At 50.3% G+C, this 11,330-nt stretch overlaps 1 protein-coding gene across 1 annotated transcript in view; it reads left to right on the top strand.

Annotated features, from left to right (window-relative positions):
* Nucleotides 1–990: 990 nt before the first annotated feature.
* PSD4 (pleckstrin and Sec7 domain containing 4) overlaps nt 991–11,330 on the top strand; it is a 32,693-nt gene continuing 22,353 nt past the window's right edge. Inside the window, exon 1 of the mRNA XM_090281714.1 lies at nt 991–1,147. The gene's annotated coding sequence lies outside the window, so the exon portion shown is untranslated. The remainder of the gene's footprint in view (nt 1,148–11,330) is intronic.

The following is an 11,330-nucleotide window of genomic DNA, read 5'->3' as shown; positions in this document are numbered from 1 at the left end:
GTTTAATTGGTTTTTGTTGTACAGAGGACATAGTGAATGATACACTGTAGATGCTCTGGGTTCTGTTATTTTCCTCTGAAGGGTGTCAAATGTGTTCTAGCAGGATCTGAAATTACTGGGACCTTACCTTGGCTTTGTAGAGGCAGAATTTCAGATTTTAAATGGATCTCTTTTGGTTTTGTCTCTAACTTTAGTGTATATCTCTTAATCCTGGGACGTAGTCTTTGCTCTTTCAATGTGGCCCTTCTGGGGTTTCAGTGGACAATCCAAAGTGTTTACCAAGCTCCTCTAAAATGGCAGAACTTGAATTCCAAATTCCCTAGCAGCAGGCAACTCACTGCTCAAATGTTTACTCAGCTACTGTTTTCCTTTGGTTGTTTAGATTCTAACCCCATGTGTGTTCACTCAGGAGGTCGCCAAAGATCTGAGGTCAGTGTGGCAGGGCCTCTTCTCTTTGAAGCTCCCTCCCTCCCAGGGTTTTCCCTCAGGGAACCCCCTGTGCCCCCCCCCCCCCTTTACATCACGCTACTACTGACCTTCGTGCCAGGATACAATCTTCTGGTATATTTGGCTCATCCTACCCCACAGTGCCCAGTCAGTGCCTGACATATGTACACTAGGTGCACAATGAATACTTATAGAGTGAACAAATGAATTATTAATAGGCGTGCAGACCTAGCATCATGGCCCCATCTAACGAAGACAAAGCAGCAGTGCTTCACGGTGACTGAGCACGGCCCCCTAGTCCTGTCTGTCCGACCGCGCGGCCTTGGATGGGTGAGGCGCACGGTGGGGCGCTGCAGGCGCGAGGGAGCGCGTAGCGCTGGGCTAGGAGCCCGCCAGGACTAGCCCGAAGCCGCTGCCGTCAAACCAGTCCGACGGCCACGCCCCCGGCTGCCGACCCCGCCCCACGCCCCGCCCCGTCTCACGCCCTGCCCTCCCCTCCCTTCCCCTCTCCGCCCCCGGCCACCCCCGTCGCCGAGCCCGGGAACCAGTCTCTCCCGCGAGTGCACAGCGGAGCTGGACGGCCCAGCCCACGCGGCCACCGCCCTCAGCCCTTACTGCCCCGGTACCTGGGCACCTGGGCACCTGGCCATGAGGCGCCCGGGCCGGCGGGAGGCCCGAGCAGGAGCCCGGAGGGAGATGGGTAAGGGCCTTGGAGAGGGCAGGGTAGGGATCCCGCCGCCCCCGACGGGGACTGAGTGCCCCTCGCCTATCGCCAGGCGGGGAGCATTTGCTCAGGGCAGGGCCGGGAAGCTGAGGGTGGGCATGGGGACCGCAGCCGGGAAGAGCCGGAAGAGGCTGCAGGAGTGTCGAGAGCGAGTGGGGTCCTTCAGTATCTAACCTGGTCAGGTAACAGGGACAGGGACAGCAAGGGGAAGCTTGGCTGTGCCCCGGTGGGAAAGTCGGCAGGGCCTGGGTGCAGTGGCTCCACTGGCTCCTCCAGCTGGGCTGGGCGGAGCTGGGCTGAGCAGGAGCAGGCCCAGGCATTAAGGCCACCCAGTGATCCAGTGTTAGATAGGACTGGATGACCCTGAGGGTTTTCCTTCATCTCCCATTTCCCCTATGGCCTCCATTGTACTGTCTGGTGCCTCCGTGGCCCTTGGTAGATCCAAGGCAGATCCCCCCTCTGAGGGCTTCTGCATGATGGGGGGCCTGTCCCTACAGGCAGCCAGGGCCCCAGGAGAGCCCTGGATGGAGGAGGACCCAGCTTTCCTTAGCCCTTCTGGGTGTGTCTGGCGAGAGACATTGGAGAGATTCCTGGGAAAGTCAACAGTATCTGATCAGCTGACAAACTCACAACCCCTTCAGGGTTCCTTTCTGGCCCCAGAATTGAGTCTAGCTTGTCCTTTCAAGAGGACCGTGGGGCACCCTGCTGTTTTTCCAGACTGCAAGATGGATTTTGCTGCTCTGGTCAGTGAACTCAGACCCCTGTGCCCATGATCTGCATGTCTAGGTTAGGAGGCCAGCATCAAAGTACTGTAAAGGCCTGAGCTGCAGTTGGATCTCATTAGCCTGGCCCTTCCCCAGACCCAGAGCTGATTGAATATAATTAGCAACTAATTGGGTGTCTGTTAGCCAGCCTCTCTAAATAAGAAACACCAAGATCAAGTGTAGACAGTGGATAGTGTGGTTGCATTCTTTTCTTCCAGACATGGCATTTCCTCTGGGTGGAGGGTATGAAGAAGAGTCATTCATTCATTCAACAAACGCTGACTGCAAATATGCAGATGACTCATTATGTCTGAGTGATAAGTGCTGTCAAAACAAAACAAAACAGGGTGCTGGTGGGCACAACAGTGGAACAGGTAGGAGAACTTGGCCCTCAGCTGGAAAAGGCAGCAGGCAGACCTGCTGAGTGAGGTAGGAAGATAGCACTGTTTCAGGCCAAACTCTCTAGGCACAGGGTAGGTAGGATGTTTCCGTGAGCAGGACTTAGGGGCTTCCTGGAAAAGATCAGTGAGTGGTGGAGGGTGGATGAGTGGTGACTTGTCCCTCTCTGAGTCCTGAGAGTACATTTGTTGGGAGGCTTAGTCTAAGGAAGAGATTTAAGCTTCCCCAGAAAACATGCTCTGTGTCTCCTGGCTCATTTGCTCATTCATTCAAATATTACTGAAGGCCCCCATGTTGTAGGCACTATTCCAGGTGTTAACCGGCTGGTCCTTTCCCTCACAGTGCTTATTTTCTGGTGGGGAGAAATGACAATAAATAAGAACAGCAATTTTAATGTCAAGTCAGATGAATGCTATGAAGACAAGCAGAGCAGCTTAATGGTGATGGGGGCTGCTATGTTCAGTAGGATGTCAGGACAGGCAGTGTGGAGCGGATGGAATTTGGAGACCTGCATGTACACAAGACATAGTCATGTGACTATCTGGGGGAAGAACGTTCCAGACAGAGGGAATAACACATACAAAGGCACCTGAGGTGTGAAGGAGGTATGAGCCTGCTGGGCATCTGACTTCGTTGGATGAACTGAACAGTAGCCAGGAGGCCTCTGAGAGCCTTTCCTCAGAGGGGAGGTGGCGTCAGCCTCATGACCAGAGGCACCCAGAAAAGCAGATGTTTCCAAGCAAACTCAGGGTCAGGCTTAGTTAGTTGTTTATCCCAAGCAGGGGACAGGAGATCACCAGAGAGGGAGAGTGTGTATCTGGGCAGGAGATGAATCACTTGCTTGTCCCACACCTAGCTTTTACCCAAACATCATGGCACACACAGAGAGTGCTAAACTGGGAGTAGACTGAGTTTTTCAAATCAGTTAAGACTCTGGAAGCTGGAAATGGGGGGGAAGAACTTACCTTCTAGGAAAATTCCAATAACCTTTCATTGTTAAACTAATTAGGTGACCTCATCAGTTCGCTTAAAAGGAAAACAGGAGAGTATATAATAGTGGACATATGTTGAGCATGCACCGTGTGCCAGGCTCTGCTTTGAGTGCCTTATGTGCAAACACACATCTCCCTCACCACAAATCTGTGTGGGGTGTACTCTCACTGCCTGTTTCATAGGTGAGAACACTGAGGCTGCCCATCTTTACACATCTGGTGGGTGTGGAAGTCAGGGTCACAGTCAGGTAGTGCTGTTTTAGAGCCAGGTACTTTGAGAGAGAGGTTTGACTGGCTGCATGTTTGTCACAGGGAGATGTCACTCTTACCACCAAGGGGGTTAGAGAGAGACAATAGGGGGCTATGAGTCCATTCCACTTCTTTCCTTCTTTTTAAGGTAATACTTGCATGGGTAAATTTTCTTTAAAAATTATTTTTAAGGTTAATACTTGCATGTGCAAAAAATATTTTTACAAATGTCAATTCAAACAGCCCTTCAGGTATGCAGTGGAACATCTCCCTCTCTCTCCTGTCCTCCGCTCCCCAGTCCTTTTCAATTTCTGGAGACTGTCTAGAGCAGTGGTTCTCAACCTTCCTAATGCCGCAACCCTTTAATACAATTCCTCATGTTGTGGTGACCCCCAACCATAACTATGCTTTAGCATAGTGATTAATCACAAAAACAATATGTAATTATATATGTGTTTTCCAATGGTCTTAGGTGACCCTGTGAAAGGGTCATTCAACCCCCAAAGGGGTTGTGACCCACAGGTTGAGAACCTCTGGTCTAGAGAGACATGTGCTACTTATAAGCAAGCATATGTATGTGTATACCTCCCCTATCTCTTTTTATTTTCCTTTCTCTTTTTTTTTATACAAATTGTAATAATACTCAGGTTTATACTTTTTTAAACTCATACTTGAATATACTCACCATTATGAGTCAGAACATACAGATGTCCTCCATCCTTGTTGAGTAAACATTAATAGCTCACAGAGTGGAGGTCCCACATTTACCTAGTGGTCTTCTCTGGCTTTCTGGCTTGTTGTCCCCATTTTTGTTTGTTAGTTTGCAGTGACTGACAGTAATGCATGAAGCACACTTATACCTACATACTTTCTCACTTCTGTGTCTGTTTCAGAAGAAGAAATTCACACACGTGGACTCACTGATTGGAAAACCATGTGTATTTTGGATTTCGGTCAATGCCCCCAGCTTGTGAGACTTAGTTCTGAGACTGCTTCCTTGCAGCTCCATCAATCAGTGTTACCAACTTCCTGTTCTTGTCAATTTGACAGAAAAAAATGGCATCATGTTGTAGTTTAATAGGTGTTTCTTTGTGAGTTGGGTTGTGAGTCTCACATATGGTTTATTTGTCTTTCTCTTTCCATGAACTGTTGATGTCTTTGGCCTGTGTTTAAACTGTATTTTTCTCTTGTTATTTGTTACTGCATTATAGTCATCCCTCATCTCTAGTCCCACTGACTGCCCCTCACCACCTTCCTCTACACTCGAGAGCAGCAGCCACAGTAATATATTTATGATACGTTTATCCTCAGGTCTGGATGTATTTGAGAGAAATATACAATGTTGATTTATATGTACATGTATATTAAACTACATATATTACATTGTGCCACAAATAATGATCTTTTTACTTTTTAAACCTGATATTATTTTTTTAGAAAACTCTCTGACCGCTTTGTGAATGCTGCTCAGTGTTCCATGGGTAGAATTTATTATGGAATCATCCTAACAGTTGATTCTTATTGACTTGTTCTAGGAAGGTTATTTGCAGAAATGGTGCATTGGGCGTGTGCCTTGGAGGCTGAAGAGGAGTTGATAGATGAGAAGGAGGGTGGGGAAGAGGACAGAGCTGAGCAAGTGGCAGCATTAAGGACATGCTGACACGTGAAAGTACTGGGAACATTCAGGGAAGCCCCAAAGGCTGCTGGAGTTCCACCCAGGGTGTGGGTGTGTGGTCCCAGGAGAGGCTGGAATCCAATGCCAGGAATTGGCTTTCTTTCCCTAAAGGCAACAGGATGAGGCAGTAGATTGGGGGTCAGTTGGTAAAGGTTTACAAGGGCAGAAATGATGTCTGGGAGGAGAACCAGAGAGGACTGTGCATGTGGACGTGGAGAGCAGGAGGCCCCTGCAGTTCTGCAGATAAGAGAGGGTCAGGCTCTGTGTGAGGGGAGAGCAGCTGGGGAGGGAGAACCAGCAGGCCTGGGCCAAGGAGTCATGAGGGGTCTAGGCTAGTGTCCAGGTTGCTAACTTGGGAGACTGGGAGGATGTGATGCCGCAGACAGGACCCAGGAGGGGCAGGCTGGGCCCAGGGATGGGGAGGTGCACTCATGGGCATATGGCCATGTTGTCAGCCAAATCTGAAGTCCTGTTCACCCTGCTAGGAGAATGAGGGTGAGGCCCCCTGTTGGCAGTTAAGCCCTCCAGGCTGGGGAGGGTTTTGTCAATAGTTCAATGAGTAGGTAGGAAGTGAAGGTGTGGGGGGAGTGAGTGAGGTTGCCCAGGGAGAGAGTGAAGAAAAGCAGGAAAGGCTGAGTAGGATAGAGCCCAGGGCAGGTATGCAGGGTTAAGTGGCTGGACAGGCCCAGCCAGGCAGGGAGGCTGCGTGTACTTTCGAACTCTGCTCTTTCCTGGCCAGACAACCTTGAGAAAACATCCTTTTGGTAGGGATCGTGGGCAGGGATGGGGGACAGTTATAAACAAGGACATCCAAGAAGGGGTCCCTGCCTTGCTGGCGTCTCTCAGTGGGGCCTTGGAAGGTGCATAGGAATGCTGAAACAGAAAGGAGGGAAATGGGCTCTGGGAGCAGAGGTAGGTGCGAGGGGCTTTCCTCTTTGGAATGAGCTCTTGGCCCCTGTGCTAGGCCTCCCTGCCCCCCCACCTGGCCTGCTGGTGACTGTTTATCTATAGAGTATGAAGTATGGATCAGCTGCTGGTGGCCCAGAGAGCACACTTGGTCCTGAGCTTTGTTGCTACAGACAGGATAAGTATGGATACCCCCCCCCGACCCCCCCCCCCCCGTTCCCCCGCCCCTCCCCCCGCCCCTGGGGAATAGCAACTCTTCAGGTGACCCAGGAAGTGCCCTGCTGAGTTGTCTTCCTCTTTCACTGTGTCACTGTGTCAGCCAGCATGCCTTTTCCCTGTTTTATGTAGCACCTGAGCGTTGCTTCCCTGCTAAGTGGGAGCCTGACATCCTGTTCAACAGTCAATGGCAGATCACAGCTAATAAGCATTATTATTAGGAAGACTCAGTTCTCCCTCCAAAGGAACAAGTGCTTGTCACCTTTTTTGACATAGTTTTCCACCTGTACTATTTTATTTAATATTTTCCCTTGAATACACATAACTTGAAAAAACAACATAAAGTAGATATTGTCTACTTTAGCGTGGCCCTAAGCATAACATCTATGAAATTATAAGTTTGCTGTACCGATTATTTTTAATGCAATGCACATAAATGCTTGATGATTTAAGATGTTCATTCTGGGTCCCACATATTCACGTAGGCAACCCAGCCTTAGATTCGTGAGGTGTGGAGGAGGTCATCTCCACTATGTAGGAGAGGCAAAATCTTTTCCTTTGCTCTCTTTGATTTAGTGATGGGGGCCTGACAAGAGACAGATTAACAGTAGGAAAGGGTTTAATGACATGCACACAGGACCAATCAAAGAAGCAGCTGGCTTGTTATGCTGCTAAAGTTAAAGGCTTATATACCTAGTAGGGAAATGGAGGGGGATGAGAAGGCTTCTATGGGAAGACGTAGGTTTTTGTAGGACATACAGTTGGGTTTCTAGAACAAATGGAGATGGGTAAATCTGTGGTAATGCTTGAGTTTACAGGTCTGAGTGGTCTCTCAGTCCTTTGGGGCTGTCACTCTCTCCTAGAGAAGGGTTTCGTTGGTTTTCAGTGAGTTCACCTCAGAAGGTAGAGCTGCCCGGAAGAAGGAATTTATGGCAGCCTATTTCCCAGAAGTCACTGTTTTTATCAGATAAGGGAAGCTCTGAGAAGGTTGCTTTTTGTATCTGTCAAATCTCAAATGTCTTTACCTTAAAATAATCTTCATACCAACTGTAGAGTTCCACACATCAACATGAAAGAGGTCACACTGGCAGCCACTTGAGAGGTGGCCAGTGGGAGGACTGCAAGTGGTAGCCACCATGCCCCCTCTCGCGCCCACAGGACCTCAGCCTTCCAGGACATGAGGACAGAGGCTGGCAAAAAACCTCTCGGCCTCTGAAGTGAACAGAAATATTCAATCATTATTTAATTTAACAAATTTAATTTTCTAATACCTTTATTATCTTTGCTGATGATTAACATGCTACATATTTATTTTTAAAAGTTAGCTACATACCAAAAAGCATAAAGAACTTAACCATGTGTGCTGTTACTCCAAACAGACAGATAGCCACCGTCAACCAACATTTTGGTGTTGGTCTAAATATACAAACAAGTTCTCAAAAATTGAGATTTTACTGAATGTATAAAGTTTTTTTTTTAATTTTTAAAATTAATTAGAGAGAGGAAGGAAGAGAGAGAAACATCGATTTGTTGTTCCACTTATTTATGCATTCATTGGTTGATTCTTGTTGTGTTATGGCCTGGGGATCGAACCCACAACCTTGGCATATTGGGACAATGCTCTAACCAATTGAGCTAACCAGCCAGTGCAAACAGTTTTCTTACTTAATGATATACTGTGAGTATCCTTCTACTTCAATAAATACTTTGCAGAAACGAGATAGCCACAGGCTGCTAAGTTTCACCATATAGCCCTATGGTTTTGCCACTATCTACTTTATCCAGTTGCCAATTGTGGATATTGATGGGTGAGCATTCTTGCTGTATAAGAAACTTCATGCACATATGTTTCAGCATATGTTTTGCAAGTGTCTTCTGGGTGCCAAGGGGGCTTGGGGACAGAAGTGAATGACTGTAGAGTCCTAGTCACTGCTATATGAGGACAGACACATGACAAGTGGCTGCAGATAAGGTGCTGATCTGAGACACACCAAGTTGGGAGGGAGCTGAGAAGGGAGCCTGGGAGAGAGGCCAGGCCAGGGAGCTATGGCCTGAGTGTCTGTGCACGGCAGAGAAAGGATAGCCTTGAAAGGTTACTGTACCTACCAGGGATTGGGCAACCAGGTCCAAGAAATAGAGGTGTGTCATTCACTTCTGCAATCACTTTCTACCGGCTCCTGGCAACCCAGGGCAACACCAGTATCTGGCATGTACTGGGAGGCTGGTGATGATGTTCCCACTGGGCTGGCACCCTTTCCTCCTTGCCCTGCCCCTGAGTCTCCCTCCCGTTCTAAGACCACAGGCATTAGGGGTGCCTTTGACCCAAAGCCATGGGCTCAGTCACTGGACGCCCTCACTTGGCCCTCCTTCCCAGCTCTGCTCCATCTCTAGAGAGTCCACAGTCAAGGTAGCCAGTGGGACTGTAGCCTCTGACCTGGCAGAGGAATGTTGGGAGGCAAGAATCATGTCTGTCCTCCCTGAGGCTGGAGAGTTGGAGGGGATGGGCCTTTTCTAAAGGAAGTAGCATGTGGCTGTCCTGCTCCAAGACCTCCCACACATTCAGGGACATGGGAGCCCAGGTGCTTCTGCCCAGGAGCTGGTACCTCTGAAAGGACTGTGGTAAGCTCCATCAGCTCTAATGTTTTAAGCTTTCCATTGGGAGAAATGATTTCAGGCTATACTGTCAGTAGCGCTGAAAGAAGGTCTGCTTCTTCCTACCTGTCGGTTCCAGAGGTGACAGGTGTAGCAGAACATATAAGTATATTTGCTAGGGTTTGGCAATCCTGGGTTCCAGTCCAGCCTTCAGTCTCCTCACCCATTCTGTAACATGGGGATAACGACCCCCACACCCGCCCAGACTCACAGAGATTGGAGGTGCTGCCTGTAAAGGGCATGGTGCAAGGTCAGTCAGCAAATAGGGGCCCCTGGTAAAGAGCAGTTACAAGCCACATGCCTGTTCCCTTCCTTTGCTTCCTCTTGGATGGCAGCCCTTGTGCCGAAATCCCCAGAGCTCCTCCTCTGGGGGCTAGGCACCAGTCTCTGTGCTCTCGGTTTTGAAATGCCACCACCCCACCTGTGCTGAGTGGCTTCCTCTGTGGGCAAACAGGAAGTCGCTTGTCTTGAGGGAGGCAGGAAGGGCTGCCTGGCAGGGCTGCCTGCCCACAGCTGTGGTCAGGGCCAGAGATTGTCCTCTGGGCCCTGGGAGGGGCATGGTGGCCGGGTAGCAAACCCCGGGAATGAGGGGGAGAATGCAGGGGATCAGAGCTCAATGCTGGCAGGGGCCCTGGGGTACGAGCCAGTTTCCCCTTTTGTGCCCTAACCCTGCATCCTTGCGCACCCAAGGGTCATCCAGCCAGAACTTTGCTCCTTGCAGTCTTGGGAAGGAGATGAAAGTTCTAGGAAAAGGAGCAGAGCCGGTGGTTGCAAGAGTCTGGAAATCTCTTAAAGTTTGCTGTACACAGGAACTACCCCCTAGCCATGCCCCATAGCCCCCAAACACATACACCCTCACATTCAAGACCCATCACTTGGAGGAGAGGGAGAGGCAGGTTCCCCTTCCCATGGCTTGTCTGGGAGTGGTCATGGAGGAGGTGACAGGAGTGTGTACTCACTTGCCATGTGCCTGTGGGGCGCTGTGAGCCAGGCACTGCACGGCTTGGCACTGTGTGGTGAGGCAGTCAGTCCTGGCCATTGAGATGTTCACAGTAAAGGGAATGAGATGGATCTCTGGGCCTCTCCTGCCCAGCCCCATTCCAGGCACAGGGAGCTGAGGACCCCCTGGGCTGGGGGAGAGGCCAGAGCACAGGGGTGGGAGGCTGAGCTCATGGCCACCCGGCTCCTGCTCCCGTTGCTCTCTTCCCTCCCCTCCATCCCCCCACCGCTTGTCTGTAGCCTCCCTGTGGCCGCCTTTCATGGTCACTTTTACTGCGTATCTCCCTAGACTTCGCAGTAGCATTTGCTAGAGCCAACCACTTCCTTTTCTAAAGTTATCTCCTCTCGCCTCCTCTGTGACAATGCTGTTCATGTTTCTCTCACCTCCGTGACAGTGAAGCTCTCTCCTGAGGCTCCGCCCCCCCAGCCCCCAGCATGGACCCCCTTTCTGCTGGTCATATACATGCTGGTTTCTCCCACCCAGCCCCTCCCATCCATTCCAGGTGTGTTTTTCAGTTGCCTGCTTGAGTATTTCATAGATATCACAAACCTAATATTTAGAAAATGAAACTTGCTTTTCTCCCCTAAGCCCCATCTCCCTGATTCTGTCCCATTTCAGCAGATGGATGCCATTACCTACTACCCATCGAGTCGCTCCGGCCAGAAATCTGCAGGTTACCCCTGACTCCCCTGTCCCCTCCAGCTTTCACCTGCCTAAGAGGCAGATCCTACCAATCATCCAATGTGTGCCCCAAGTCCTCTGTGTCCCCCCGCCTCTACATGTTCTTGCCCTTTACGCCACTGTCCCACCTGCCCTGATGGCCACAGAGCCCCCGACTGGTCCCCCTGCTCTCACTGAGCCTCTGACTGCCTTTTCCACTCAGCCTCTGAAGCTCTTCAACACAGTACAGAAATGCTCTCCGTCCTGCCATTTCCCTGCTGACCTTGTGCCCTGCCACTCGAGCCCCATCTTCCCCTCACCCCAGGTCCCCAGGCCGGGTGCCCTGGCCAAGCTGGCCTCCTTCTGTTCCCTTAGCTCAGGGAGACCTTTCTGGCCTCAGGTGAGGAAGCACATGTGCAGGGCCCTTGGCCTGAAGCACCTGCTCATGCTCTTCACAGGCTGACTACCCCAGGGTGTTTCTGACCTCCCATCCCAGTGAGCTTGCCCCTGCTGTCTCATTTCTCCCTACTCCTTTCCTCCCCAGCATTCAGCAGTTTAGAATCAGGCACTGACTTACTCATCCATTTGTTTTGTTGTTGTCTCTGCCACTGAACTGGAAGCTCCCTGAGGGCAGGGATTGTGTTTT

The sequence above is a fragment of the Furipterus horrens genome, unplaced genomic scaffold (assembly GCF_987537825.1).
Source record: "Furipterus horrens unplaced genomic scaffold, mFurHor1.1.pri manual_scaffold_6, whole genome shotgun sequence".
Lineage (NCBI taxonomy): Eukaryota > Metazoa > Chordata > Mammalia > Chiroptera > Furipteridae > Furipterus > Furipterus horrens.
The sequence above is the reverse complement of the archived record's forward strand: the minus strand, read 5'-3'. Positions and strand labels throughout refer to the sequence as shown.